Raw genomic sequence first — 14,287 nt, 5'->3', positions numbered from 1 at the left:
AACACTTAGAAGGCCAGTCCCGGCACAATAATGTGGTCCCATTGTTGACACGTAGAGGGCACTGTTGCCTACAGTGTCAGACTTGGTGAAAGTCTGGCCTGCCTGTGCTGTCTGATGGCCTGTCTTTCCCCTTGAAAAGACACCAATTCACACAATTACATTCTAATTAAAAAGAACAACCTAATTAACCTAGGGAATGTATTCCATAATTCGGTAATTTTCACACGATCATCCTTGTGCTTGTAAATTATAGGTGATAAAAGCAAAAGCAGAAATTAATGCCACTTGCTAATTAAAATGGGGAGATAAACATGGGCTTATGAAAATGGGGGAATTGGGAGAGACTTTATAGTTTTAAGTAGTTTTATTATTACCGTGTCAAATATGAATTTGAGTCGTCATATTTTCTTTGAAGACTCAAAGCTGTGATTGGGATGAGCGGAGCATCACACAGCATGCTTTGCTCCTTGCCAACTCCCCAAAGAGACAGATATCCAAGCGCTGCACTATATCTTAAACATGCAGAACAAGAGCCTAGCTGAAAGTGATACCCCAGATCAAATTGCTATCATAAATTCTTCATAATTCAATAAAAACAGAGCGCAGACTTTGTGTTACTAATACATTTCCATTGTCTTTTCTATAATCTTTTTTTTTTTCCAGAGTCCCGAGACACGCTGTTGTGCGCTGGAATGGCAGCACTTGACTGCTCCTGACTTGTGATTCGAAAATTGAGCTAAAGGACAAAGAGGTGAAGCGACAATGAAGTGGAGAGACGCAAGGAGCGAATGGAAGCACAGACTAGTGGCACACTTCTGTGGCTCATCATCACCACCTATTCCCGTTTAGCAATATATCTGTCAAAGCCCTCATCACCATCACATGGTAGAGTCTTCGACTGATAATGACCCATTTAAAGTAAATAGCTCTGATCATCAGCATAGCAACCATTATCATAGATATATGGCCAAGCATGTGACTACTGAGGTGTCACCAGCAAACTGAACGTTCATAACTTGTGCATGTGTGTGTCTGTGTGTGCAACTAAACATCCAGTTAAGCAGCATTAACCTACAGCTATAGCTTTTAGCTTAATACGATACTCCAACGCTCCTCTGGCAAATGGCCTAACTATTCAAAAATCAATTTCTGTTATATTACGAAACACATCTGATTCATCAGTTGAAATGACTAACTCCAATGTATAAAGCAAAATTTTAAATTACCATTAGGGTTCGTAGCATTAAAAAAAAATCATACTAAAAGCGACTGAAATTATAAGCCTACGCTTGAAAATGGCATGTAATGATACTTATTTGATTCAAAATTCACAAAAGAATCACGCGGAAATATTCAAAATCTTGGTGAAGTACAATTGGAAGTTTAAGGAGTCACAATATTGTGTTTCAGCATATATGGCATACATGGCTGCATTTACTTCCAACTTAAACCATTTAACTCATGTGGACATTTGCAGAAATTGAATTTGGAGCGCTCCAACGTATGTCTGGTACTTTTATACTATATATCGCATATATACTTTATTATATTAAAAAGTGCAATAAGGAAAAGGCTGGTGCTCTGTATTTTATGTCTATTTTGAATCACTCGGTGTTTGCCTACATTTATTAGATTTAATGTAATCAGGTAAAAGATACTGTATATATCAATATGCAGATCCATATGAACGCTAGTGTTATGCATTAGCATAATTTCATGCATACTGCATGCCTAAGTATTGCATCTTTTAGTGCTGGTCACAATCAATTGGGGGACAGCATAAAATGTTCTGATAAATTATTCTGCTACAAAACTACCACAAGAGAGCTGTTTCAAAATGACCCAAATGTAATCTCCCAGAATTAGCTGGACCATGATGTGTGGCGAGCGCACACCCTCCTGTCCTTTACTGGAAATAATATATATTACACCAGTGCTTCAGTAATTATGTTTTAATAAAATCATTTATTTAAAATACAAACTTTAATGATGTTTTTTGATTGATAGTATGCTTTAATGGCTGCAGATCATGTACAACAAAATCATGCATGCTCACACACATACACATACACACAAGCATACATGTGCAGGCAGTTCAGGTGGTGTGTGCCACAGCCTGAAGCGATCTGTCTGCTGCGGTGACTCTTGACGCCCCTTCTATTTCTGTCAGACCATCAGCCGTAGTAAAAAAAAAAGAAAGAAAAATTTAAGAAAAAAAAAAGTCACTTGTTTGCTTCTGGTTCTGTAACGACCGAGAGTTTGCTTTAATGACCCAGGGTCCGAGGGCAGGAATAAATGCTTCTTTGCTTCACAGGCAAAAGCTGTGAAGAGAAGCCCTAAAAAGGATTCAGTATCACCCATATGACAAGAGTGCTTTCAGATACATCCGCTGAATGCCAAAAGTGCCAAAGCCACAGTTTTGATACAGCAGTTTTGGTAATATATAGCAAATAACGAAAGAATGTTTATGTTTGATCATATCCGAGCCTCATGTACTACATGACCCTGCAGAGTTTTAAAATCAGATTACCTAATGTTCACCTGTTTTTAATTACGCTTACTGTGTGTGGAATTTCAAGCACTGCACAGGGGGGGCTGCAGGCGTCTCGAAAAGGTTTTACTCTCTTGCACATAATACATATACATATGTAAAGCTATATGAATCATACACCCGTTTTCCTGTCTTTGTACTTCTCATGCTTCCTTTGCCTCGATTATCTCCGCCTGGACCAAGTTTATTATAAAGTGCACATAATCCTTTTCTTCTTTTTTTTTTTACCTTTAAGACACAAGTCCCAGGTAGCTTTATTATTAATTCACAAAATTACCAGACTATAACTTTGCATTGCTGTGCATATTCTCTTCATTACGCTTGTTCCTTCAACCATTCAGTCTGAGGTTTGTATAATGAAGATTTACTGTATATTATGCAGATAGAGACCCTTTTTTCCCTTCAAGACAGCCAATAAAAACTTACTTCAAGTCATTCTGTGTCAGGGTCTAGTCAGAAAATTAATGCAATAAAAACACACATATGTCCTTATAAAAGTTAATGAATATAAGTATAAACAGTGGGACATCGGCATAATTTCGCGTATATTGTGAGCGGGGCTAAGTTAGTTTGTCTGGACTGCTCTGGCGGCAGCGAGCGCTACAGAGGAGGTAGTTAGGGCCTGGTTCTCTGCCAAGCTAAACTCCTGAAGCATGCAGAGGGCTAATGCTCTGCCTCTGATGTGTGGCACTGAAAAACCACAGGACCACTCTCAGGGTCCACTAAAACTCCATCACTCACTCACACCCTGGCGGAGACGGAGAGATGGAGCGAGAGCGAGACCCATCGAGGGAGAAGGCAGGGTAAGAGAGTGATAGAGGTGAAGGGAGAGGGGGAGAGAAGGAGGAAATAGAGAGAGTACAGTCACAGTGTTGCGACCGCGTGATTGAGGAATGGCTGCATATGAGGGGGGGGGAGAGAAAAGGGGAAAAGCGAGGCGGAAAAATAGAGCGGCTGTATAGTCGAGGTGTCTTAATGCATATTCCACTCATCTTTTCTCCTCTAAAATTTCTCTTTCCTCAATGGCGGGAGAGAAATCAGATAGCCTATATCAGATGGAAACCAGTGGGAGATCCTGGAGTAGATCAAAAGGTGTGGCTGTGGCTTAGATAAGTCTACCCACCATCCAGACACAGTTCATCTGTCTTAAATGGCTGCTCATTTCTCTTGTCAGATAGGGGTAATGCTATATATAGCAGTGATTAAGATGTCTGAGGCAACTCTCGTAGTCCTTAGTCAACAGGAGACTTCCAAGGCCTCTGCTAGCACTCAAAGGGTATTTGTTTTAAATTAGCTGTTGTTTCAGGGTTCTATGCTTTCTGACACAGTGATATAGCCGCGGTATACGCTTTCATTATGGCACACATCTACTTAGCTGATCTTGTTAAAGTACAAATATTATGCTGGATGAGGTACGCATGGTGATTTCACTGTTTGCTTTTCAACCAAGATGAAGCCAAGAAAAGTAAAACTTCTGGCACCGAACTGCAAGATGTGTTTTTATGCATTTGCCGAGCTACGATGACCCTGACAACATGCTGATACCTTAAGATGAAGATATATGGGGTTTTTTTTTTAAGTCACCTTTAAGAGTAATTTGAAGCTTAAGTGGTTTATGTCTTATGTTATACTTCGCTTACTGTATACACCAATGTCCCATCCAACTAAGTCATTTTGTCAGATCTGACAGTAGCGTCTGTCATTTCCTGGAAAAACTGTTTTCTAAAAAGTTGATAACTCATCCTGCACTCGGGGGGATGTACTAATTTTGTGCCTAATGAAATGGCACAAACTGCCGTATCAGTCCTGGTATAGTGTGAAAGGTTCGTGCTTGAGAATGGTGTGAGTACCAAGTGTGAAAGAACGCTAAAAGCTTATTCCGTGCGACAATGGTCAATGCGAATTTCTCTGTTGGCTTTCATTAAATTCCTACACTTTATTTATTTTGTCTTGCAGCAAAAGAATTCTCACAGAACTCACTCCCATTACATTTTCTAAATGTTTCAACAATATGATAAGCAATGCATTTATATCATTTTATATTAATACATGCCATTTAAATCTTTGTTTTGGAAATAAGGCAGAATGTTTTTTGGTAAACTGAGAAGGAAAAATAGCCTAATATGGGTAAAACCTCTGCTCACAGAGAGACTCTTCATCTCTCTGTGAGCATATATTTAAAAGGTTAAATATTTTTAATTCAAATGAAGTTATTTGGAAGATTCTTCACTTAGTCAAAAAACAAAGAAAAAAATTAAACAGCTCTTGCTGCGGGTCAGTTTTTGTAACTACTTGCAAACTTCAGATATTGCGATACTTCCTTTCTTGGGTTTTAATATAATATGGAATGTCTGGCCAAGTGTTACATTACGATTAGACGGGTTTCGACACGACCAGCAGATGCCTTTATTGCAGGAATTGGCCTTTTTAGTGGCCTTCAGTGAGGAAACTTTCACTTCAGTGTCAGTTTGTGAAACCCGTACGGCGCTTTTGCAATCTCCAAGGCCCCTTCACCAGTATAGCAGGCCAAAAAGGACCGAGACTCGCACATATGTACTTTCAGCATGGAGTCTCTTGCTACTGCTGCATGATGTCACTGGCAAACACTCGACGTGGGGAACACACGGCCAAACAGCGAAACAATTTGTTTAATCATAAAGTGCATTTACATAAGGCAATGGCTGCATAAATGAATGCATAATTGAACAGGTTAATGCATAATGTAGTGCTCCCCAGGGACAATAAATAAAGTGCCTTTTGAAAATGTGCGAGACAGAAAAAAGATCGAGTGAGAATGAGGGAGAGAGACGACACTACCCGCCAAGCGCCAACAAAACATGAAACACGTTCAGCGAGACAATGCCAAGGCCAGCAGAGTAGAGAGAGAAAGGGAGAAAGAAAGAAAGGAATATGGCAGGAAATAAATAAATAAAAAGGTGAAGCCTTGCTAAGAGGATTTCAGGACATGCTTCGTTTCTTTCCATAATCTGTCTATTAGCACCAAAGTATTTCCAGCTCTCATAACCATGGCAGCGACACTATTAGTGACAAGCTCACACACCAATACAACTTAACATAGTCTCCTGGGAATTTATCCTTTACTTTCTGTCTCCTCTCTTTCTTTTGCCTCTTGTTTTGTCTTTCTCTTTCTTTCCTTAGCTACCACTCTTTTTTTCATTCTATTTCCTCTCTTCTATCTCATTATAACACTACCACTCTCTTTCTCACTCTCAAAACCCTGCGTGATTTATTTTGTTGATACACACTTGGCTTGTCAAGCAACAGCAGATATTAATAAGTGTATAATCTCTAATCAAGATCAGAGCAGAAGGGGCATCTAGTGATCAGCACAGACACATGATTACAGTTCTGCTATACTGTCATTAGTACACTGCAGCTTCTCCTTTGGTGAGAAAGAAAGGAGAAAAAAACCATGACAGGATGTGTAAATGAAAATCACGCTGTCTGTGAAGGTCAGATGGTGAATTTAGTTCTTTTTCTACTTACACTAATTTTTTTTATGGCTTTAATCTATTCCAGGTAAAGTATGCGCAGGCAGATTTGCACAATAAAACGGAGATATGTCAGTTCTGCATTATTCTGCTTACAACTCGAGCCTTGTTTAACAACAACTGCACTCCAGAAATGCTGACTACATATGCGACCAGTGCAAAACACCACATTTCACATAGTTTTCACACATTGTTGTAAAAGAATTATTTGTAAAGGTTGCAGCACTGCGTGACTAAAAAAACCCAAATAAAAGCAACAAAGACCTCAAAAACAATACTTAAAAACGTTTTTAACAACCGATACTGAATGTGATGGAAAGATGCTAAAAGCCTCAAAAACAGGCCCCAGATGATTATGTTAATTATATAAACTAGGATGTTATTGCTGAAAATGATTCAGTTTGACTTTTCATCAGCAGATGCAGACAGTAAATAAATAAATTCAATATGAAACAGCTGATGTTCTTTAAATGTCTGGAAGACTGCAGTTCATCAGTGAGTCAGTCCCTATCAACTGAACCATGCTAACCTTAGCTTACAACTTACCGTTCAACCCTTTTCATCAAAATATGATGAATACTTTCTCGCTTCTAGATAGGTAAATAAATAGTGACAGCTATAATGTTTTATAGGGAATACAAATGAGTGACATCCACAGACAGTATAAAACATGGACGTAGATTCCAGGTCAGAATAATGAAGCCAATGAGGAAGCGCTTTAAGACTGCATTGTGTCTGAAGGTCACCAGATGGCGATAGCTGTAGTTGCAAAAACCCTTCCGGTTCTACAGGGTGGGCCATTTATATGGATACACCGTAATAACATGGGAATGGTTGGTGATATTAAAGTCCTGTTTGTGGCACATTAGTATATGTGAGGGGGCAAACTCCTCAAGATGGGTGGTGACCAAGGTGGCCAATTAGAAGTCAGCCATCTTGGATACAACTTTTGTTTTTTCAATAGGAAGAGGGCCATGTGACACATCAAACTTATTGGTAATGTCACAAGAAAAACAATGGTGTGCTTGGTTTCAACGTAACTTTATTCTTTCATGAGTTATTTATAAGTTTCTGACCACTTATAAAATGTGTTCAATGTGCTGCCCATTGTGTTGGATTGTCAATGCAACCCTCGTCTCCCACTCTTCACACACTGATAGCAACACCGCAGGAGAAATGCCAGCACAGGCATCCAGTATCCGTAGTTTCAGGTGCTGCACATCTCGTATCTTCACACCATAGACAATTCCCTTCAGATGACCCCAAAGATAAAAGTCTAAGGGGGTCAGATCGGGAGACCTTAAGGGGGCCATTCAACTGGCCCACGACGACCAATCCACTTTCCAGGAAACTGTTCATCTAGGAATGCTCGGACCTGGCACCCATAATGTGGTGGTGCACCATCTTGCTGGAAAAACTCAGGGAACGTGCCAGCTTCAGTGCATAAAGAGGGAAACAGATCATCATGTAGCAATTTCAAATATCCAGTGGTCTTGAGGTTTCCATTGATGAAGAATGGACCCACTATCGTTGTACCCCATATACCACACCAAACCATCACTTTTGTTGTTCCAACAGTCTTGGAGGGATCCATCCAATGTGGGTTAGTGTCAGACCAATAGCGGTGGTTTTGTTGGTTAACTTCACCATTCACATAAAAGTTTGCCTCATCACTGAACAAAATCGTCTCCGTGAACTGAGGGTCCTGTTCCAATTTTTGTTTTGCCCATTCTGCAAATTCTGTGCGCCGATCTGGGTCATCCTCGTTGAGATGCTGCAGTAGTTGTAGTTTGTAAGGGAGCCATTTGTGAGTAGCTAATATCCGCCGAAGGGATGTTCGACTAATGCCACTCTCCAGTGACATGCGACAAGTGCTACGCTGTGGGCTCTTGCTGAATGAAGCTAGGACAGCCACTGATGTTTCTTCATTGGTGACAGTTTTCTTGCGTCCACATTTTGGCAAATCCAACACTGAACCAGTTTCACGAAACTTAGCAAGCAGTTTGCTAACTGTAGCATGGGAGATGGGTGGTCTCGTAGGGTGTCTTGCATTAAAATCTGCTGCAATGACCCGGTTACTGCGTTCACCAGATATCAACACAATTTCGATCCGCTCCTCATGTGTTAACCTCTTTGACATGTCAATGGCTGTGAACAAAGAGAAACTTGTAAACAACTCATGAAAGAATAAAGTTACGTTGAAACCAAGCACACCATTGTTTTTCTTGTGACATTACCAATAAGTCTGATGTGTCACATGGCCCTCTTCCTATTGAAAAGACAAAAGTTGTATCCAAGATGGCCGACTCCTAAATGGCCACCATGGTCACCACCAATCTTGATGAGTTTTCCCCCTCACATATACTAATGTGCCACAAACAGGACTTTAATATCACCAACCATTCCCATGTTATTACGGTGAATCCATATAAATGGCCCACCCTGTATATAAGTCTATGGGGAAACAACTTTCTGTCTTGACTCTGTAAACAGTTTTCCTGCCGAGTTCGTGGTCTCAGTCACTCATCTGGGTCACTCTCTGGGTACCAAAAAGTTCATCTTGGGGCTTCAAAATAGGACTTCAGAACCCAATGGAAGATGTCAAGGGAGCCGTGTCTATTGTCTAATGATGGTGTAGCCCTACTTTGCTTTGGTATGAAACGTAGATTAGCTTATCGGAGTTATGGGCAAAGTTAACTGCATTTTACCAGTTGGTATCAGCCACTTGTCGATGCAGTGGCTCCTTTAGTGATTCAGGCTTTATTAACTAAGCATACTCAAGAATACAGTAAATACCTAATCTGTAATCTGTTGTAACTCTAACATGATCTGTGAGGAAATAGCAAATATTTGTAGATATGTTAAGTTGAAGAGACAGATAGACCGAGGGCTGTTGATTGCAAAAGACGTCCCAATGATACAAATCTCTCTTTGGATGATGTTACATTAAACTGATTAGAGGCAGATTTTGACTGTCAGTCCACTCAACCGATTAGCAATAACAGAACACACATACACACACAAAAAAACCTCTTCCTGACAGTCTGAAAGGGAATCACAGTCCATCTCTGCACAGCACCTCCTTTAAAACCCCCGATACATCCAACAACTAGAAGAAACTGAAACAAAACAAACCGGCTGTGTTCATTAAAGCCGCTATTGTGTGAGTCTCCGAATACACTCAGATACCTGTCAATGCCTGTTTGCATCCGGGGGGGGGGGGGGGCACCGCGACGCAAACGCCACACGTGTGTACGTGGCTGTCAGGTGAGATTGTAGCATTTACACTGTGATCTGTCACACCTGATTACAGCTACATGTTTCCTTCTCTCTGTGTCGCGCGCTGCAAATACGCGTGATGCCCGCGTGAGCGTGAGCGTGTGACAGGCAGGCATCAGCGGAGGTTTGGCGGCTGATGACAGCGCCGCGACCTCTGATGACGCCCTCCATTTTGTCACTGGTGACTCACGCAGATTACCCCCAGCGCCATCTTCTTACTCTGTATGCTAATGAAACAGAGAGCAGGAGTAATGAGAAAAGAGTGACAGATAAAAAAACGAGTGGGGGAATATAGAAAAAGGAATAGGAAACAGTGTGTAGAAGAATACATGAGAGAATTGAGAGAATTAGAAACATGACCCAAAGTGTTTGTAAAGAGGAGTCACCGAAAGGGAGGCCACATGTGTGAACGTACACAGCGAAAGGGAGAGATAAAAAATATAGAATGTGGGGGAGAGAGAAAGAGAGGGGAGGGAAAAAGGAGACTAATGAAGGTCATCGGCTGCTGATTCTATATTGGGGGCTCCCTTGGATAGAATTTAGGGAGAGAGGTAGGGGAGGTGAGTGTGATGAATATGATTATAGTTGTGTGAGTGTGTGTGGCAGTAATGAATTCAGGGTGTGGGATAGAAATGGGATATAGGTCTCCGAGAGTGTTGAATTTCAAACAGGGACGCTGACTGCTCGCCGCCTTGGCACTGATCATTCCGGTTGGCTTCCTTGTGTCCGGTGGTAGGTGCGTGTTTGTCTGTGAGCTTTTCGCCAAGGTAGCAGGTGTAAGACACGATCCGGCCTTCTGTAATTTATGTGAAAACAGAGCTGTCATGAGATGTCATTAGCTAAAAGGCAAATTTCATTATTTCGCTAATGTGGAGCGTGATGACTCTTTTTGATGTCTCCTTCCAACCCCCCCCCCCCTTTCTTTTTCCCCTTTCCTACCTGCTCTCTCTCTTTCCCCACCCCATCCACGCCTCCCGCTGCCTTTTTATCTATTTACCCCTCCTTTCTCTCATCCCCCATCCTCCCTCTCCTCCTCTTCTGTCCCCTCCTCATTCAGAGGATCTCCTTATTCAGAGCAGCGTTCCCTTTCAAGGTTGAAGAAAATGGCCATGTGTCTGCATGTGTGTGTGTGTGCGGAAAGTGGGAGTGATTTTCATTCATGGTCCTGCTGAAGGAGGTGATGGTGACTCACCTTCAGCCACAAACCACCACACACACACACCACTCATACACACCTTGCACTCCTTCCTCTCCTCCCAGCCTTTGATGTGTGTTTGAGCCCATAGCTAATCAGGTAGCATCAGGCCTAGTCCTCATTTCCCCTTCACACCAGCCCCATTAGGGAGAAGGCTTTCTGGAGCAGGCCGATAAGGACAATATGCTCTTCTTTGGCACTCTCTCTTCCATATATACCCCCAAATCTCACACTACTCACTTTCTTTCTTTTTCTCTCCCTCTGCTCCCTTCCCATCTTTCCCCCTCGCTCAGTCTCCAGCGTCTCTTCATTCCTTCATCTCTCATACTTCTTGTCACAGGTTTCTCTCACTTTTCACTTTTCTTTCTAAATGTCCCATTACTCCTCCGTCCCATTACTCCTCCTCTGCCTCTTCTTTTCTCTCCTCTTTCCCCCATCCCAACCTCTCTGCTCTCTAAATCACACCCAGCACCTCCTTTCCTTGCTTCCTTTGTCAGTCTCCCTCTGCATCCATCGTTCACTCTGGTTTCCCCCAGCAGTCCCAAACTTACTCCCCAAATCCCCAGCTACATTCTTTCAGTCTCTTCCCTCATGCATCCCTCTTTCACTACTTTTACACTTCCTTTTTCCTTTCCTTGTAGTCCTTAATGCTTCCTCGCCTCATATTACCTTGTAATCTCTCCTTCCTGCTAGGGCTCCTACTGTCGCACATTCCTCCATTTCCTCTTACTACTTCTTTCACTTCTGGGTAAAACTTTTTGAGACATTGCTCATATTGTCAACTTGGCCATTTGTGGTCAAAATATTGGTTCTTTTTCTTAGTTAGTTGTGCATTCGGTAAACAGGGAAGCTTTTCACTTTCATTGACTAATAGCATACTCACAACATTCATGATCCTCTTCATTTGTGAGCTTAATTAATAATTGTAAGATATATTTCTCCAGGCAACCAAGTAGATAATGGAAGATGCACCAGTTTTCATTTCAGTTTCATTAATATATTTTGTAAGCTGTCTGCTATTTGCTACGCAATAATAATTGTACCTACATCATGGCCGCTAAGCTGTACACCTCAAGGTTACACGTCTCTGGTAGTTCAATAAATTTAATAAACATATTATTCCACAAACAGCTGTGGCCAGAGGTCTTCAAGCTGTCCATGCCATTCATGGAAACATGATATTTCTTAAACTCCTCGAGAAAGTTTTTTCAAACTCGACAAAACGGTTCACAAGGATGAACTGATTGCATTTTGTAGGTCTTAGTTCAGGGTCACCTCACATCTGTCCCGCTTTCGTGAAGGTGATATATCAGACGCCTGCGGGGAATTTTATTATAAAAACGTTCACTTGGACTCAAGGATGAACTGACGATGATGAAAACGAATTTTGTTTCCACACCTTGAGGGGCTTCTTTGAAATTTGACACAGTGATTCATTTGTACTCAAAAAGGAACCTTACAAAACAGATTTGTGGCCATGATTTAAGAAACTGTGCGCTAATTATACAATTTAACACACACTGTAAAGAAGAGACAAATGGTTACTGGACTCCAATATGTTGTAAACCCCATCCCCACTGACCCCGCCCATCCCAGATTAGCTCGACAATCTGGGAACACTCAGTATTGCCTAATTTAAAAAGTTCTCTAGTCAGAAAACTGTTGTTTTATTTTTCCTGACAACAAGTAGCATTGGGATACTTGAGTTAACAGCTGACTGTAAAATCGATGTTTGTGGTCTTCTGTTGTCCAACAGAAAACATAAAAGCATGATGTTGGCAATGCAAAAGCCTCAGTTCCCAATAGTGCCACACATGATGTGAATAAAATCCGAATCCAGCGCTGAAATAAGTATGGTTTAATGTTTATTATCTTAGCTGCTGAGTACAGAAATATCTTACACATGCAAGTTTTTATTGGACAGTTTTGCATCACAACTGCATCTTTGTGGAAGCTTTATTCTCTTTTCTGTTTTTCTTGCATCGGACAAAATAGATATTTTTTACATGACTGTAATTAGTCCTTAGAAAAAGCGAACACAGGTTTTTCCCTTTTTCCAAGGAATAAGGAATACCAAGGAATACTATCATTTAAGCAAGAGTTAGAGTTTGAATGTAGGCTTATTGCCATTTTATAGTCTACAAGTCATACATATTTAGTATGCAAAATAAGCGAGTACATCGCTGTGCACTGTCACTTAAATGTTGACTCATTTAAAGCTGTATCACCTCTCAATAAGTGGATTATTTCTAAGCTGACAAGTAGAATATTTTCATTTATGAATGACTAAAACAAGACTATATTTAGAATACTCAAACACCACAGTTTATAAATTCAGTGAAACTAAAGCTAATACACTATGGTAACTTTCACATGTAAGAAAGTATATTTCATATAAGCCTGATTATTACAAACTGTCATGTAAACACCATAGTTGTATTAAATCTGTGCAATGCATCTACATGAATTGAAAGAACTGCCAAAAATCTGCTCTGATTGGCTTTAAGTGTGAAGGTCATACAGAAAGACACACGATCAATTAACAATGAGTTAAAGCACACATCTACAGCAGTAATTAGGAGGTACAGAATGGGCCACAGTACCAACGATCACGGCCACAGTGGTTTCCTCCTAAAATAAACCTTTGGAGAATGTGCTGCATGTACAAACTAGCAGTGAAAACCAGACAAGACAAGAGAAAGGACTTCAGACTTAGTATAGGATCAATGGAAATCTGAGTTTCAGTGACAGCTTAGACAGTTCGAAGGACATTAAATAATAGACGACAAAGAAAAAACGCTTTTGTGCTCTTTGGTTCAAACGATAATGTTGAACTTTGCAAAAGAATACAAGAAGAAGCCTGATGAATCCTGGGAGGTCATTCGGACTTTTGTTCAACTCAGATGGGGTGCAGTATGCCTGGCCTACACTACACTACCACAGTGAATCCACAGCCCTGACAGTGACTCAGGGCGGGGCTTAATGAGTCACTTGAAGAGATGATATTTAGACATGGAACAAATTTGGCCTGAATGAAAATGAGTGATTGGCTAAATAGCCCATCAGCAGACAGTGGTTCAATTAACCGACTATGTGCTTATAGACATCAGAGAGGGTCGGGCACAGATGCCACTACTGTTCAAGCCATTAATAATAATATTGAATTGAATCAAGTTATCCAAGAGGAACACATCTGTAAATGTTATTGAATGAATTTTGACAAAATGTCAGCTTACAAAGAAACACTCGCGAACATAGTTTGCACCATCTCTTTCGTGATTTCTGCTACAGCAGGTTTTTGCTGTAACACAAACTCACAAGGTGAAAAAAATACCAGATGTGTTGTTGTGGCAACTAATAACCTTTCCTGTTGAGTTTATTAGCAGAGCTAAGGCTCTATCTGAGTTGCTCAGGTGTGGTCTATCTACACCCATTTATTGCTCCAAGTTGGCTGAAATAAATTCTTAAAATCCTGCAAAAGCTTCTTGTACCACAAATGCTTACCAGACAAGCTTTGAACACAATATTTGCGTATGATTATTAGCACAGGCAACCATGCAGAGACCTACAGGGAAGCCCAGACTGGAGCTGATAGAGCATACACTCACAAATGTCATGGGCACTAGCATCCCAATCATTTGTATCTTGAAATGGGGATCAAATAATAAGTCGTAAACACTGTAATGAGTGCTAAGATTATCTTCAACTTCTCTCTGTTTTTTGTTTTAAAATCTCTCTTGCGGTTGAGGG

The sequence above is a fragment of the Astatotilapia calliptera genome, chromosome 9 (assembly GCF_964374335.1).
Source record: "Astatotilapia calliptera chromosome 9, fAstCal68.1, whole genome shotgun sequence".
In the NCBI taxonomy this organism is placed as follows: domain Eukaryota; kingdom Metazoa; phylum Chordata; class Actinopteri; order Cichliformes; family Cichlidae; genus Astatotilapia; species Astatotilapia calliptera.
The sequence above is the reverse complement of the archived record's forward strand: the minus strand, read 5'-3'. Positions refer to the sequence as shown.